At 37.3% G+C, this 13,732-nt stretch overlaps 1 long non-coding RNA gene across 4 annotated transcripts in view; it reads left to right on the forward strand.

The window, feature by feature from the left end:
• The window catches only part of LOC140695699 (uncharacterized), a 74,611-nt gene that overhangs the window by 14,016 nt on the left and 46,863 nt on the right, over window positions 1-13,732 (forward strand). For 2 of the 4 annotated variants that reach the window (XR_012071506.1, XR_012071509.1), the window contains exon 3: window positions 4,621-4,717. This is a non-coding gene — a long non-coding RNA (uncharacterized lncRNA). Of the gene's footprint in view, window positions 1-4,620; window positions 4,718-12,373; window positions 12,565-12,857; window positions 13,060-13,732 lie in introns of those variants that run through there. The other 2 variants (XR_012071508.1, XR_012071507.1) reach the window with 2 other exon arrangements.

Here is a 13,732-nt window from a genome sequence, read left to right on the forward strand (position 1 = left end):
AGTTTGAGAAACCGTGCTGGGGATTAGGGATATGAAGCTAGCTAGTGATGGAACTAGGAACTAAAGAAAGAGAGGGAATTAGAAACAATAGCCTTTTCATTTCTTTCCTGATTCTGGAGGAAGTTCATAGTAAAGAGACCAAGAATGGAAAAAATTAAAATGGCAACTCAGATAAAAGTCATGGAAAATGAAGTGCCACCCAAATGACTTGGGAGAATATTCTGCTGGAAAATTGAGAGTGGGACATCTGAGAAGAGTCAGACATTACCAAGGGCTTCAGGGTTTTCAGGACTGGAAAATTCCTTGGATTTGAGTGATCCCAGAGATTATTCCAAGATAGACCCTCAGCTTCCCTATGTACTCCATAGATTCACTTTTAGGAGTGGTAAGTGGGAGGGAAAGACTTTCTGCTAAAGCACTAGGCTTTCCTCCTGGGTGGATTTTTCCCAGATGTGCAATGTAAGGACTCAGCCAATAATGTGTGATTCCCATCCACTAGTCTATTATCACTGCTTGGTCTGAGGATAAAAGTGATTAAGAAAGTTTACAAAGTAGAATTGCGAGATCAAATTACATGGAACATTGAAATCCCATGTGCAAATATGGCAGAACGACCAACCATGTAATTATAAGTTCAAAACAACTACAGAAATCAAGTGATTGAAACTGGACCCCAGAATCATTGAAAGATCACATCTGGAGATGTCACTCATATTTTGCAGACAGTAGCATCATAATGAAGCAAATCAAATGTGATATGGAACCCAACATTGTAATTTTAAAAGTGTGTTCAATTTCTAAATGTCAGCGTAAACATGCAGGATATTGAGTCCCTCTTTCAGTCCACACTGAGGATTGGCCCAACCCACCAGTCTTCTTGGGCGACTCTAATCTCAGCCAGTCCAGAGGAGACTCCAGGAGAATGGACTTTTGCCTTCTTCTACACCATGTTTTCTTTCAGGCAATGATGCCAATTAGAAGAAAAGATGAGGCAATACATATATTTACTTAATGTCTTATTACCTACTAAAATTGGATCAGTCAGCAGGAGAAGCGCAGATCTCTAGGACCCAAGAATTTCCTGATTATGTAGGCTTTGTTTTATATATTTCTATAAAACCACCTCACTTCTTCCTTCTTTACACTATTTTGATTTGACCCAGATTCCTTCCTGTGCTTCCTTTAGGAAGATTACACAGGCTTACCCACCTTGGACATAACTGGATCAGTTCTTCTAATTACTTTTTTATGTTAACATTTTGATATAGGAGTGGTTTAGAGCCCCATTTAGTTAGGCACATACATAGGCCTTTCTTGGTGGCAATTAAATTAAAGCCAGTTTTTTTGGTCCACATATTATACTTCTCCGGGTGAATCTTTATTGGAGCTAGATAGTACTTGCATTATATCTTGGGATGCCAATCAGTATTAAGCTCTTTCTTGTGATCCTGTATGTTTGCTTTAATTTCTTGACAAAGGTCTCTTTCCTTAGATTATCCTTGTTTACTTATTTCTAACACACTGTGAGACCTGCTTTTATATTTGATCTTACTCCTCTCACAAGGAATTATTCTTAAGTCTTTGGGCCCTGTGCACACCAGATACTTTTTCTGTGTTGGACCAGTTGGAGAAACCAAAGAAGTTTGAAATCAGAGACAAGATTCCAGGAGACATTTAAAAAGGTAGAAATGGGACACAATGACAGAGCATTGCTGAGCAGGACCCTGAATTAGATGCCCATTGCTACACATACTTGAATTAGGCCTTAAGTAAACCATGATCATCTTTGCTTCTGACCAAGGCAACTGTATTATAAGAAACTCTAAAAATACAAATTCCTTCTTGACTTTCTGGACCAAGAGATCATCATTCAAATAATGCTATAAAAACCAAAGAAATGTAATAGTCATAAAATTCAGAGCCAAGAGAAAAGAAATTCACATTAGTGAGAAATAATTGAACCACCTGAAGAAAGATATAAAAAGATACTTTTTAAAATGCTTATATAGCTGCTGACCTATGAAAAATAACACATCCAGAAGAAGTACACAGAAGAAAATAAAAGGTACTTCAAAGGCTCCCAGTTTCCAGCCAAGATCAGTAAGATAAATACATTAAATAAAATTACTGTGGAATTTTAACTCTTTGATTCTTCAGTTGAAAATCTTGTGCTAGAAAGTGAGTAATTCTGAAACAGAAAACCTCAGACCGCCCAAGTCATTGTGTTTGCTCCTACCAGTAAGCAAGTTATTGTCAGTTCCCCATGAAACCATTTATTCTACATTGTCAAATCTTTCCCCCATAGTTCTTTGAGAAGATCATCACTAGCCATGTTTTTCAAGCATATTTTTCTTAAAGTAAAATCGTTCTGAATTCACTTTTGGTTAAACAGACTGCTTTCTAATAGAGATCCTTTCCACCAAGACCTTCACCTTCCACTCCTAGTCTACAAGGTCTTCTTATCCTTCTAGAAGCTACTGTTTATCATTCCAAAACCTACAGTGAACAAAATGAACATGAGAAAAGTGAAAGGCATAGGCTACGGTGTTACCTAAGATACTACTTAGGATGCCAACTATCAAAACAACCACCAGCCTTCTTCCCACAACTCTATTCCATGCATATCTATCCCAGGGATTCCTTATTCTTGAACTAGTTTTCTCCACCAAACCTATGCCACCACCCAGGCCCTTATTTGATCTTTCCATCACTCATTATATAATATAACAAACTGTACAAAGATCCATTCTAAGTTAGCCCATAAACTGGAGAAAATAAATCAAGTTTCTGCTGACCAGGCCAAGTATAACTGTTGAGTAGAACATGATTTTTCTGTGGGGTGAGAGATATAACTGTCTCTAGAAAACTATTTCTCATCTATTGAACACTACACCTATATCACAGATCTTTTATTATTATTTAACAAATACACATGGTAGCCAAGCTTACCAAGGTCCCTGAAGACTCAACCCATCTTCCATGCCTCCTTGTTTGAGTTCTAGCTTTTCAAGCAGGGTCATATTCCACCAACAGAGGATCGAGCAAAAGAAAGCAGGAGCTCAGCTCTGAGGTTATCCAGGAGCATCTCTTCTCCTAGCAAAGTCAGGGTCAACACCAGAAGATGAGTCTTGAGTCTTCATTCTTCTCACAACATCCCTCCCAACCTTGACTGGGTGCAAGTTTTTCATGGACAAATTGCAGCAACCCACACATACTGTTTATTTCTTGTTTCCCTTGTATAAAAAAAGAAAAGGAGTTACTAAAAGAAAAGATCCCAGCAAACAATGTAGTTAGTTTCACTCCATGAAAAAACCTTTTTTAAACAATAGAAGAGTTATTTCTGTCCTGAGAGGTTAACTTGTTGTTATATGAACCTACTTAACTCTTCAGGGTTTGAGAAATTTTCCTCATCTCCTGGGTCCTGTCTTTTTCCTTATGCCTGGATAATGCCCCAAGTTAAAATCATATTCTTGCCTATGATCAGCTGCTTCTCCTAAACCTCTGTACTAAATCTTATCTGGGATCCCTGAATACAAATCCTCTTTCTCTATTTCACCAGTCTGCGGCAGACTCTGATTTCTTTATCTCTAACCAAAGACTTGCCTATAACCACTACTTAGTTTGAACTTCTGAATTTCCACCCCAAACTGTCTTCTCAAAATTCAAGAAAGCCCTGCTTGAACTAACATTTGAGGCTCTAACTTCCAATTTTTCCCTAAAATTCTCATTGATTCCTCTTACCCTCAGTCCTGCCTTCTCTGTCCCTCCTCCCTCTTGATCTAACATTGGTTGATGCTTACCACTAAGTCCAGATGCCAGCTTAAAAGACAGCGAACTCTGCAGCCAATTCTTTTAATGAGAAATGATGAGAGGCCTAGAAATAGTCTCCATCGATTCCCACATCAAGCAGGGAAAAAATGGATCTCAGTTGATCATTTCAAAAAAGAGTTACAGTTAAAGTGATTTGGGGAGAGAATTGACTAAGAACTATATTTTTTGCCAAACAATTCTACCAGTTTGTAAAGTTAGAGGTTTTTTAATGACTCATGTAATGTACCCTAGCCACATGTGTATACAGGTGTTAGAGTCAGTCAGGTTTTAATTGTTGTTGCATCATAAATTGTCACTTTTACAAGAAAAAAAAAGGGAATCTTTTAAGGGAATTGGCACTATATAACCATCAAATATTTCACCCTCATAGATTTAAGACAGTTTTAAAATCTTGCTACATTCTTCCACAGTTCACACCAATCTTAACATCAAAGGTGAAATTCCTGTATGTGTAAGACTTAGGTCTTTACGTTAAGTTTTAGTAATACCTCTACACAACATCTCTCAATCATTTCTGCCTCAGGGTTCACCACTGGTCATTTACTTACTGTGTGAATAGTGAAATACGCAGTGTTTTTGCAAACAGTACAGTATTCCAGTGAAAGACATAGTGCCTGGGCCCCTCATTCCATCTGCCTCTGGCTTGTGTCAGACTGACAGTCTGTAGGTCAGTTCACTCATCCTTAATACGTTGTTTAAATATACAGTAAAAGCAATATTCATAGAGTGGTATAAATATCATACCCCCAAATTACAACAGTTTTATTTAAATACTCACATCTTCTACAGAATTCATGGAGATTTCCATGTTTCCACAACTTGAAATTTAAACAGACCAAAAGAAATGCTGTGAGATGGATGATAACAAAAGCAAAACACAAGAGACGTAAGTACATTTTTTTTAGTTTTTTTTCCAAGCATCATTGCTTTGCAACTTTGGGAGGGGAATGCTAGTGAACGTATGGATCATTCAAATGGATAAAGATCTGTTCTATAAAATAGTTCTATTTGTAAAACCCTTTCTCTATTCCCATTGAGGAAGTCAGGGTGATGAAAAGTGTAGACGTTGGTATCAGCAACACCAGACTATGTTCATCATTAATTAAGGCAACAAGACTAAGGATGAAACCTCTCCGTGTAGAATGAAACTACTGAGATTGTTAATTTGCTCTGCTCACATAGGTAAGTTAGTATAACACATAACCAGGAAGTGGTAGGCATCACTAATCACCAGTCTCACTGATGAAAAGGACTCCCTGTTTTGATTTCCTTGAAGTTTGACTTCGCTGGTATTTAAACAGTATGCAGTTCACATTGGGTCTAGAGAGTGCTCTGAAAGGGCAAAAAAATCTTTACTTTTATCCCAAATAATTGCAAAGTAAATGTGTAACTTAGCTCAGAAATTAGGGAATAATTTGACTCTTCCTTTAAATGTTTATCAAAAATAACCCCCAAATTCAGAAGGAATAAACTATTTCCTTAAACATGAGAATTTCTAAAGTCAATACCTATACGTCTACTTCAAAAATCGTTATGAACATTTATGATTATGCAAAAGAAAGAGTAGATTTAATTTGAAGAGAAATATAAAAAAAAGCAAAGTAAATGTGTATCTCAATATTTCACTTAGTTTCATTGTACTACATATAGTCTCCCCTTTGTATGATGATTCAAATAAAAATAAAACAAATACAAACAAGCATAACTGGGGAAAAGGCATATTAAAATAATTTTTCTTTTGAGAGGAATGCAGGCGTATCTTAACAAATAGTTTCAACAGATGAAGAGCTTCCTGACATGAGCGATGACAACAGATAGTCAATAACATAAGGTAACACTGAGTCATAAACCAAAACTTTAGCTGAAAGCTTCAAAGACCCAAAGAATTTCTAGTGAATAACATTTAAATCCATTGATATGAGAAGAATTTTAAGTATTTTTCAAATGCAGATGTCTGTAGAATAATGAATTCAGTGAAGTCTTGACTTTTATTGAGAACTGTTTAAAAGAAAACCCATCTCCTCATGTTGGTTCAACAGCAAAATTTATTGAAATTCAATTGTTGTCAATTCCTCAGCTTTTTGTAATTGTGGGCGATCACTAGACACAACATTTTCCTGAAGTGTGAGCCAAAGCCCCAGATGCCTGCCCAGATTCTATCCTTTCCAATTTACTTTGACATCCTCAGTTCCTTTCATAGGAAATGAACATTAGCCTCTTATGCGTCCTGCCTCCCCGGTGATATCCCATCTGAAAAACTATTGTCAGAAACCAGTCAGTTCTTACCTGACCCAGACACATAATTGAAGTTTAATTCTACAGGTGTTTGGCAGATGAACTGAGAAGCCTCTGCAATTTCCATTTTCATTCTATAACCCCACTGTCTGGTGCTTAAAACATTTCCCCCTTCTTACTGAATGTAACTGAACGTTAAAATAGTTAATAAAGTAAGACCATGCTGTAATTCCTGCTATTTACTGAAATCTGCGAAGTTGATGTATTGTTTTCATCATTTTGTGACCCGTTCCACATTCTGGCAAGGGCCTGCTCCCAGCTTGACATGATGAGCTGTGGCATCATTCATGGAAGGATAGAGAGCTTGCCGAACAGTTAGTTCTCTGACTGATGGAATATCTTGTAAGATCTGGCGAAGGCCTCAGCCTGTAGGCTTCAGGAAAATCAGAAAAAGGGGGGAAATGTTACATGTTTGTTCCTTTTATACACGTTACCTCCGATACAATTTCCTTATGAGCTTGCTGGCAACTCTAGAAGCAAATGGACTATTTGTTCCTCCATGGGAATTTTCAAAGCCACAGGATAATGGTTTCAAAGAAAGGAAGGGGGAATGATGAAATAACAACAATGCTATTACCCTTTCAAGGAAAAAAAACTTCCAGCATATTACAACTGGGTGGTCCAGTTATTACAAATGAATATTTATTTTTTATTTGTTTGTTGGTAATGTGACTTCTTCCAGAAAAGATTTAAAGCAGCTTCAAAAGAAACTTATAAATATACAGGAGATTAAGACATATAATGAAAAAAATCAAAGGAAAACTAAGGGGAGAGAAAATGAGAGGGAGAAAGGAATTCAGTAAGTAAAGTTCATGTTATGTCCTTTGCTTGGCTAAAGGTTTGTGACAAATTATTAATATTACTTTTTAATTAAATAAATTAATAAATCCACAAGTAACAAAAGCACTGTTTGTAAAAGGAGGACATAGAATTGAAGAGCTGTAAAAGTTGTTCTTGAAATGATGATGGTAGAATTCTTTGTAGGACAGCCATTCGTGTCACTAAGAAATGGACTAATTTTACATTGGAAGCAAATGCCATGACTGAGATGCTCTGTTGCACTTTTAATCCCCAAGTTCCTAAACATTAAAGCTAAGAATAGTTTTATTGTGAGTTTACATTTATCTGTTAGAGACCATGACATGAAATTTTCCACATACAGAAGTATTAATGATTTGCATCCAGAAAGCTGATATCCTAGTATTTCATCACAATGATAGATGAACTATGGCACCACCAAATCACACAATCTGCACCCAGCTCTCTGTTGACTCGAGAACAGTTTCTTGCACACCTGTGGAAGAAAATTCACCACTGGATTAAACAGTAGGGGAAAATTACTCCCTTTCCCAAAAGAGCAGTCAATTCTCCCCCATGGTTTTTGACAGTTTATTGCTATGCACTGTGAAGTTCACATCTAGGAAGTATTCTATTCAAGAATCCTGTGCATGACAGATGTCCTGATGTGGCAGGGTGATTTTTCAAAATCACTAGTAGCTACCTTTCACTTTTCCGCCAAAATGGCAAAGAGTTGAGAACTGCACTGGCTCCTCCCCCATTGCTGCTTACTCTGTTGCCAAACTGGACATGTACAAAACTGGACATAAAGAGAAGTTCAACTGATTGTAAAATGCCTCTTGAGTCTTTTACACTACTCTACCCTTCAGTGACATCATGGACCTTTCTATTCTGGCCAAAACACTGGCAACATTTTAAGCTAATGTTAAAATTTTCATATTAAGCTGCAAGGGGTTTGTACTGGCCTTTTTCTTGGCACCAGTGTAGTGCAGTGTGATCAAGTTCCAGTGAGTATCAGCATGCTGAGTAGTGTCCTTGGAAACATAATGCTGTGTTTCACAGTGAGATCTCCAAAACTTCTTCAAGGTGGGTTCCAGCCCAAAGTTTGAATACATCACAGAAGATGGCCAAATTCTCCTACAAATGAAACACTTCGGTTACTGAGAGGTTAAGAAGTGTTGAAGCATGCCTCCAGAACCTCTCACTTTCATTTACAGAGGCCTGTTTTGTGTATCAAGGGACAGAATCACAGCCTTCCTAGTTGCTCTTTCCCTCTTACCCAGGTTCACTCATCTATTCCTGTATCCATGGAAGTAGAAATAACCTACATCATCAAAACACAAAAAATATTAGCAGCAGCTCCCATTTACAGAAGGCCGACCAATATGGCTGGCACCATACTGATGTTTTGTTATTTCATTTGGCCCTCACAACAGGTTTATGAAACTGATTTTATTACCCTCATTTTACGGAGGAGGAAACCAAAAGTTACAAAAATGAATCAATTTGTCCAACATCACCCAGCTAGCAAGTGCTAAATTTTAAAAGCATGAGGCTATTGAAAATTTCTTTTAACTCCTTGGAAAAATGCACCATAAAAATAATAAATTCTTTGAAACTTCTGAAAATTTTTCCATACCAACCATGAAATTACTTGGGAACATAATTAATGAAGCAGAGAAGGCCACATGGACAACACAAGCTCTGCCTCCAGTTCAGACAAGCTGAACAGCTTAGTACTATGTTTGTGAGTCTGTTGCAAGTTGCTGTTTGTTAACCTACACAAATTAAATAATGGCCAACTAAGTGTCAGTAACCTTCAGGTCTTCCCAGGATGGTGGGGGCTCACGGGGCATAGGCCACAGTCATTTCATTACTCATAATTCACCTAGATATTCAAAATAGTGCAAACTCCCTGAAAAGACCCTCTTTGTTTCATGAAACCCAGAAAAATTCTATCCAACTGAGGGTTTAGTAAGATGCCTTCAACTAATCCGTGGCCTGTGGGTTCACTGGGAGCTAGTTTGGAAGGTCAAAGCTTACACACAAGGGAAAACAAAACATGTGCGAATGTAGCTGAATCTTTCGTCCCAAAGCGGTGCTGGAAAACTCATGTAAATATACAAATACACTGAGCTGTATTGTGAAAGGAGCCATTTGTTTTACTAAAACAAGTTGGTATGGTGCAAGATTTTTCTTGGCAAATAAACAGAACACAGTGGAAAAATTTGTAAACAATGATGTTTTCTGGCAATTTTTAAAAAACTGAATGAACAGCCTTTCCAAAAGGTAAAAAACTTCCTTTTCCTCAATCCCCCATGAGATACTACTAACATATAATCACTTTAAAAGTCAAAACAGATGAAGAAATACAGCTCGATGATCAGCAGAGCTTGTTAAAAAGACCATTTGGTCACTAGAAGAGCTAACCAGCCAAATGCTCAACTTGGAGAGCGGTGCAGACCAAGCCAGCCTCGCCAGAATGGGCAGTCTCTCCATGATGGTCGCACACTAGAGTTCCGGAGGTGAAGAAATCACTCCTCTTCCCAGAATTCCTGTTATCTTAGTCCTCGTCACAGTGACGAAGGTTCAAATACAGGAATTGCTTTACTTACCAAATGTTACTACAGAGACCAAATGTTCTTGCTTAAACACAAGTCTCATTGGAAAAGTATTGGCTGAAGGTCAAAAATATGGAGAAGATGGGTGGACGGTATAGCTCAAGTGGTAGAGTGCATGCTTAGCATAGTCCTGGGTTCAATCCCCAGTACCCCCTCTAAAAATAAATAAATGAGTAAACTTAGTTACTTCCCCCATGAAAAAATTAATTAATTAATTAATTAAAATTTTAAGAATTTAAAGATTAAAAAAAAGAGAGAGAAGAAAAGTTCCCCAAATGTAAGGTATATGATGTTAGCTTAAGAAATCTCAGCCTAGTATGGTCACACCTGTCTCCTGAGCAGATCCAAATCAAATGGATAAAGTCTGTCCTTAGCAAGCTGTACATCTTTTTTTCTACTTGGCCATTCGAAATGGTTGACCACACACACACACATACACACACACCCCATTCTGGACTCATTGTCTGACTCATTTCATTCTTTAACATGCTCGGAAGTATATTTACATCAGATTTACGTTCAAGCTGCAAAGGACTGTGAATGTCTAAGATCAATTTATGTACAAAACATTTTCAAGTGAGAATTTTATACACTTTACCATACATAATTGTATAAAACTACGCATAAAAGACATACATTGTGTTTTGTTATCCAACGCCAATTCCTCCTCCCCAAGGAACTGGTAATAATCCTTAATTACTGTGGTTAAGAGACTAATTTTGGTGCAATTCTAGATCCTTTTCTCTGTATCTCACACTAGACTTAATCCACCTAGTTTTCACTAGGATGTATCCTTACTTCAGGTTTTCCTCCATCAAAGTTCATAGATGCTACTTAAGTACTTAAAGTCTGTCTGCTCTCAGCCAAGTAACCAATGTTAACAATCTGTTAACAACCTGTGTATATATTGTATACTCTTCTGCATGCTCACATATTCCTATAAAACACATGTATGTATATGAATGCACATAATTTGATATATATATTAAGATAGATGTTGGGAATTTTCTTTGATCGTCAAGAATGAGGCTATATACATACATACATATTTTTTTTCTCACTTAAGAATATCTCATGAGGGGAGGGTAGAGTGGTAGAGTGTGTGCTTAGCATACATGAGGTCCTGGGTTCAATCCCCAGTACCTCTATTAAAATAAACAAACAAACAAACAAACAATCCTGATTACTCCCTCAAAAAAACAAAGAATATATAATGGAAATCCCTTCAAGGATTAATTTAGCTCATTCCTTTTAATGGTTGTTAATAGTTCATAGCAAGTATTTTCCAGAATTTAAGCAACCATTTCTCTATTGATGGGGATTCATTTCATTTTCTGTCTTTTCCCACTTAAAACAGTTCTATCCAATTAGAAGTAAAGGACAACGGAGATACATGTAAAAGCTTAATCTGTATAGCCAAGAGTGCATGCACAAGGCTTACTCCAAACAGATCACCAGAGAGGAATTATACTTACACACTTTCTACTCTTTGTCCCCCTCAATTCCTTATCACTATGTAAAGTATGCAGTAGTTCCCCGCTGGTCTCCCTGCTTCCACTCTTGCCCTTCCACATTCCATTCTTCACATGGCAGCCAATGAACTGTGAAAATAATAAATCATTCCCTTGCTCAGGACCTTCCAACATCTTCCATTCACACAAAAAAATGAAGTCTACAGACAACCAAGTCCTACATAGTCTGGTCCTTCACCCCAGCCTCATCACCTGACACCCTCCATACACTCACCCCACTAACAGAATTTCCTTTCTTGTTCCTGAACTGCACCAGGAACCCTCCAACTGCTCACCTTTGCACCTGCTATTCTTTATGCCTGAAACCTCTTCCCCAGAAGTCCTTTACTTTATTCAAGCCTCTGCTTAAATATCATCTCCTCAGAGAAGCTTTCTCTAATTATGATATTTAAAGTAGCCACTTACCTTGCTCTTTTGTCTTTGGATCCCTGATCACTTCCTGACATTACATTACATAATTCTATAATTATTTCTTTTCCTCCATTAGAATGTAAGCTCCATGCCTTCTCCTCCACAGTTTCCCCAGAACCTAGAACGGTACATAGCCTGTGGTAGGACTAAATATTTACTGTTGAACAAATGAATGAACAAATGAATATGTGGAAGGGTTAGAAAGGGGTCATCATAAGATAGGTACAATACATGTAGACGTAGAGTCTTTTAGGAGAGCAGTACTTGGATGAATTTTGCCTAGATTAGCTCCAACGTGCACTTCATCTTGTGTCAGTACTTTATACGTTAACTAAATCTTCTCCACAAGCCTAGACAGTTAAAATTTTCTGTGAAAGCAGGCAGTTATGTAATGGCCCTAAGGATTTATTATGTTATTTGTACTGTTGCGCACAGTTGCCTGAGTTGTTTTCATTTAATTTCACTCTTGTGGTCTCCCTGAGCATGAACTGCAGAGTTATTAGTGGACATCAATGACAACCCTGGAGAGAAAAATATCCCTATGTGTGGGGGGTGTTCAGTTTCACTTTGGGGAGTTATATGAAAAGGAACAATGGAAAATGGATGCTGAGTTGTATTGTTTCTCATTTTACTTTGAGTCCAATATAATTCAAAAGACAAGACACTCCCATTATTTCTTATTTACAAATATTAATAATGTGTTTATGGATTTGAGCTCCAGTAAAAAGAGCTAGTTAACTAGTATCGGACAAGCATTCTATGAAATGAGAAGTGGGTGAGGATTCTATTAAGCAGAATTAAGCAATAGACAGGATTAACTCTTAACTATTTTTAATGGAACTGTCTGCTGACTTGTCGTGATTTTACTGTTGTTTCTGCTCCCAGGGCTTTCCTTCAGAGGCAACAGATTTAGTTGATTGCTTCCACCACAAGCTTTGCAGATTCTATTTCTTATCCTGGGCAGACTCAAATAAATTTCCCAGTGGATTGAAGAAGGTAGATTTACCAGATGGTGGAGAGATTCATATGAAAACAATCAGCCTGTGAATCCCTCCACCATGACCATGGCAAGTGTAGTGAAGTCATGCCTTTCCTGGCTAGGGCTTTCTCCCTTCGTCACCACTCCTTCCTCTTCAGGCATCTTTGATGTTGATTTTCACTTAACTTTATCTGAAACAAGATGCTGACAAAGACAGTAAAGCAGAGTGCATTCTTTTTGTTTTCAATTTATCAAAGAGTTACATAGCTTACTATTTGTCAGACATTGCTCTAAGCATTTAAAATGTTATTTCATTTAATCTTCATGTCAACCCTATTAGGTCAAAGCTAATTAATGATTAATTGGTTAATTGATTTGTACATGTCGCAGAGCCAGAGACCAGCTGACCCAGGATTTGACCCTAGCAGAGTGGATCCAGGGTCCACACTCATAACCACAAGTATGCTGCTCTTCTGCCCCTTGCCTCTGACAGCGTGGGGAAAGCGAAATCTCACAACAGCTTTTTCTTTCTCATTCAAAAAAGCTACTTGTAAAAACTGACAATTAAAAATAGAATAGCAACAAAACTCAACCACTATTTCTGTTTTAAAGCATATCTACCACCTAGGCAAAACCTAACTTAAGGAGGAAACTTTATTTGAAGAAAAAATGATGAGTAAAGTATTAATGCTTAACATCCTAGATTTAGGTTACACCACAACTATTTGTCAACAATAATTGCACTTGCATTGATCATTTAAAACCTGTTCCAGAAAGGGGTTCTATTTCACAGGAACACCCATTTGTAAGCCTTGTAATCTGTGGTTAATTCCTGTAGGATTCCATTTACCCCAATTTGTACAAACAAAATTAGGCTAGGTTTGTGTTGTATATACATTTGATTATATGTAATTAAGTATATATTAGCTCAGTATATCTATTATATCTAATATTATTTTATAGCAAATTTTCAGAATGTTCTGTACTGTGGGGAATTTGTCTCATGCAATATAATAGGAGGCAGGAATTGAAAAAGAGATCATGTGCTTTGAGAGAGGAAACTGGTAAGGAGAAACTGTTTGTAAAATACATAAACCAACAATGATGAGTTGAAGAATGTCATCCCCCCAGCTTGCATTTTATAGTTCCTCTCACCCTGCAACCTGAGATCTCAAACAAGATCTGCTCCTTTCATTCCAAAAGGGAATATTTGGTTACAGATTAATTGGTGGATAATCTAGGATGCCATGAGCAATTTGCAGTAG

Source organism: Vicugna pacos, chromosome 3, assembly GCF_048564905.1.
Source record: "Vicugna pacos chromosome 3, VicPac4, whole genome shotgun sequence".
NCBI lineage: Eukaryota > Metazoa > Chordata > Mammalia > Artiodactyla > Camelidae > Vicugna > Vicugna pacos.